The sequence below is a fragment of the Colobus angolensis genome, unplaced genomic scaffold (assembly GCF_000951035.1).
Source record: "Colobus angolensis palliatus isolate OR3802 unplaced genomic scaffold, Cang.pa_1.0 Scaffold18, whole genome shotgun sequence".
Classification (NCBI taxonomy): Eukaryota; Metazoa; Chordata; class Mammalia; order Primates; family Cercopithecidae; genus Colobus; species Colobus angolensis.
In genome coordinates this window covers 3,524,471-3,528,948 of record NW_012114932.1, presented here as the reverse complement: position 1 = coordinate 3,528,948, position 4,478 = coordinate 3,524,471, and positions in this window count along the sequence as shown.

The window sequence follows — 4,478 nt, the reverse complement described above, 5'->3', positions numbered from 1 at the left end:
CCGGCTAGTTTTTTGTATTTTTTAGTAGAGACGGGGTTTCACCATGTTAGCCAGGATGGTCTTGATCTCCTGACCTCGTGATCTGCCCATGTCGGCCTCCCGAAGTGCTGGGATTACAGGCTTGAGCCACTGCACCCAGCCGCACATATGTTTTTATGAAGAATTATGCCGAGATAGGTAATGAGTGAGAAAGAAATTTGGGCTTGACTGAAGTAATGGGGCTGTCCCTGAAGCCTTGCGGCAGTACAGCCCAGGTAAGTTGCTGAGGCTGATGGGTGTCAGGGTCAGTCCAGGTAAAAGCAAAGAGGGCCTGGGATGAGGGGTGCAGGGGAATACTGAAAAAGCATTTTTAAAATCAAGAATGGAATAGTGGGTTGTGGAGTAAGGTATCGAGGACAAAAGAGTGTATGGGTTGGGCACCACAGGGTGGATAGGAAAAACAATTTGGTAGATAAGGTGCAGATCCTGAACTAACCTGTAAGACTTGTCTGGTTTTTGGACAGGTAAAATGGGGGAATTGTAAGGAGAGTGTATAGGCTTTGGAAGCCCATGCTGTAGCAGGCAAGTGATAACAGGCTTTAACCTTTTTAAAGCCTGCTGTGAGATAGGATATTGGTGTTGAGTGGGGTAAGAGCGATTAGGTTGTTATTTTTTCTTTTTTTTTTTTTGAGATGGAGTCTCACTCTGTCGCCCAGGCTGGAGTACAGTGGCGCGATCTCGGCTCACTGCAAGCTCCACCTCCTGGGTTCATGCCATTCTCCTGCCTCAGCCTCCTGAGTAGCTGGGACTAAAAGTGCCCGCCACCACGCCTGGCTAATTTTTGTATTTTTAGTAGAGATGGGGTTTCACTGTGTTAGCCAGGATGGTCTCGATCTCCTGACCTCATGATCTGCCCGCCTCGGCCTCCCAAAGTGCTGGGATTACAGGTGTGAGCCACTGCACCCGGCCGAGTGATTAGGTTTTAATGGGATGATAAGGAGTGCATGATTGGTCACCAAGGTAGGAGTAGAGGTATCATATACTTGCGGATTAAGGTAGGGAGACACAAGGGGAGAATGCGAAGGAGGCTTTGAACTGGGGAAAAGGGTGGCAATGAGGTGTGGCTATAGCCCAGGAATAGTCAAAGAAGTAGATAATTTAGTTAGAATGTCTTGACATAATAAGGGTACTGGCTAGGTGGGGATAACTAAAAAGGAGTGCATAAAAGAATGTTGTTCAAGTTGGCACCACAGTGGGGGAGTTTTAAGGGGTTTTGAAGCTTGGCCGTCAATACCCACAACAGTTATGGGGGCAAGGGAAATAGGCCCTTGAAAAGAAGGTAATGTGGCGTGGGTAGCCCCCATATCAATTAAACAGGGGATGGACTTACCCTCCACTGTGAGAGTTACCCGAAGCTCGGCGTCCATGATTGTCCAGGGGGTTTCTGAAGCGATTGGGCAGTGTCAGTTTTCAGCCACGAAGTCAACCAGATCTGGGAAGGAGTCAGTCAGAGAGCCTTGGGCCAGAGCTTTAGCGGCTCTAGGAGTGGCTGCCAGGCGAGCTGGGCAGTCTGATTTCCCATGGGTCCCTGCACAGATGGGACACAGCTTGGGAGTAATCCCAGGCTGTGGGCACTCCTTGGCCCAGTGGCCAGATTTCTGGCATTTGAAGCAAGATCCTGATGGAGGAGGTCCTGTAGGAATGTCTGACCACTGTAGCTTAGGTGTTTTGAAGTTCTTATGTGCTGGAGGTGCAGCTGGATTTTGTCTCACAGCAGAGGCAAGTAATTGTAACTCAGAAATGTGTTGCTGTCTGGCTGCCTTCTTTCTATTACTGTACACCTTGAAGGCAAGGTTGATTAATTCCTGTTGTGGGGTTTGAGGGCTGGATTCCAATTTTTGAAGTTTTTTTTTTTTTTTAATGTCAGGAGCTGACTGCATGATAAAATAAATATGGAGAATGAGACGGCCTTCTGACCCTTCAGGATCTAGGGCTGTAAAGCGTCTCAGGATTGCTGCCAAATGAGCCATGAACTGGGCTGGGTTTTTGTCTTTACCTTGGGTAGTTTTTTTTAAGTTTATCGCATTAACAGCTTTGTATGCTGCCTTTTTAAGCCCCCAACTAGGCAGGAAACCATGAAATCTTGCCTAGCTATACCTGGGGAATCTGCCTGATAGTTTCATTGGGGATTCTCTCAGGGAACTGCTCTAATGCCTTCTTGAAGGTCTGGCTCATTAAGCCAGCAGTTGTCAGCATGAGACTGGGCTAGAGAAAAAACTCTTTCCTGTCCATCTGGGGAGAGGGTAGAAGTTAGGATGACATTTAAGTCACTCCAGGTTAAATTGTAGGACAGAGTTAGATATCAGAATTCCTGTATATATTTAGTGGGATCTGATGAGAAAGAGCCTAAATGCTGGCTGATTTGGGAAAGGTCTGATAGAGAAAAAGGCACATGTACCCTGACTATGCCTTCAGCTCCAGCCTCCTCTCTAAGAGGAAATTGTGGGCAGGTGTGGAAGGGCTAGTCACAGAACGAAACTGTAAGCCAGACCAGGTATGAGGAGGGGAGGTGATAGAAAGGTTGTAGGGGCCGGGCACGGTGGCTCAAGCCTGTAATCCCAGCACTTTGGGAGGCTGAGACGGGCGGATCACGAGGTCAGGAGATCGAGACCATCCTGGCTAACATGGTGAAACCCCATCTCTACTAAAAATACAAAAACTAGCCGGGCGAGGTGGCGGGCGCCTGTAGTCCCAGCTACTCCGGAGGCTGAGGCAGGAGAATGGCAGGAACCCGGGAGGCGGAGCTTGCAGTGAGCTGAGATCGGGCCACTGCACTCCAGTCCCGGCGACAGAGCAAGACTCTGCCTCAAAAAAAAAAAAGAAAGGTTGTAGGATGGAGGAGCGGAGGCTTAGGAAGAATTGGAGCCTGATTCAGTCTGGTGAAGAGAGACCTGAAGAGGAGCAGTTTGGGGAGGAAGGGAGAGGTCAGATGGGTTGGTAGAAAAGGAAGATTGAAAGGACTCAAGAGCTTGGGGTGGAGACTGAAGGAACAGACAGGAGAGAAAGAAGAAAGATTTGGGACGAGTCACACTGGGAGCAGAAACTAGGGAGGGAACGAAGTGTGAAAAATGCCTGGATGTAAGGCACCTCAGAGCATTTGCCCATTTTTTGACAAAAATTATCTAGGTCTTGTAGGATGGAGAAATCAAAAGTGCCATTTTTTTGGCCATTTAGAGCCATTATCAAGTTTGTATTGGGGCCAAGTCGTGTTGCAGAAGAAAATAAGACACTTAGGTTTTAGGTCAGGCGAGAGTTGAAGAGGTTTTAAGTTCTTGAGAACACAGGCTAAGGGGGAAGAAGGAGGAATGGAGGGTGGAAGGTTGCCCATAGTGAAGGAGGCAAGCCTAGAGAAAAGAGAGGATAGAGACACTTGGGGTGGGGGGTGATGGGTGGTACTTGCCACCCAGAGGACGTGGTACTTGCAACTACGGTGAAGGATCAAGGCTGGCATCCCCACGGTGATCAGACACCTCTGAAATGTGAGTGAATAATCAGGCAGGCATCCCTATGGTGATTAGACACCCAGGGAAGACTGTCTTTCCGAATCCTTGACCAGCGCCGGAGGTTTGGGTTCACGGATAAAACACATCTCCTCTGTCTCTACCAGAAAAGAAAAGGAACTGAAATTGAGGGAAGGGAGAGATTGAAGGGTGGCACAGAAATTGAAAGGAGAAAGAAGTTGAGGAATAGTGAGAGAAGTTGGAGAGGAGGGTAAAAAGAGGCCACTTACCCGATTTAAAATTGGTGAGATGTTCCTTGGGCTGGTTGGTCTGAGGACTGGAGGTGGTAGGTGGATCCTTCTCATGGAGCAAAGAGCAGAAGGACAGGGGATTGATCTAACAAGGAAGGTCCCGTGATATGAGTCATGGCACCAAAATGTCACACGTGTCCGTGTGAAGAGACCACCAACAGGCTTTGTGTGAGCAACAAGGCTATTTATTCACTTGGGTGCAAGTGGGCTGAGTCCGAGAAAGGAGTCAGCAAAGGGAGTTAGGGATGGGGCAGTTTTATAGGACTAGGGTAAGCAGTGGAAAGTTACAGTTAAAAGGGGTTTTTCTCTTGCGGGCAGGGGCAGGGGTCACAAGGTGCATGGTGGGGAGATCATAAGACTCATTGTCCAGAAGAAGAATGTCACGAGGTTGATCGATCAGTTGGGGCAGGGCAGGGCAGGAACAAGTCATAATGGAATGTCTTAAGGTTGGTTAATCAGTTAAGACAGGAGCTGGAGGCCAGGCGCAGTGGCTCACACCTGTAATCCCAGCACTTTGGGAGGCCATGGTGGATGGATCATGAGGTCAGGAGATCGAGACCATCTTTGCTAACATGGTGAAACCCTGTCTCTACTAAAAATGCAAAAAATTAGCTGGGTGTGGTGGTGGGCGCCTGTAGTCCCAGCTACTCGGGAGGCTGAGGCAGGAGAATGGCGTGAACCCAGGAGG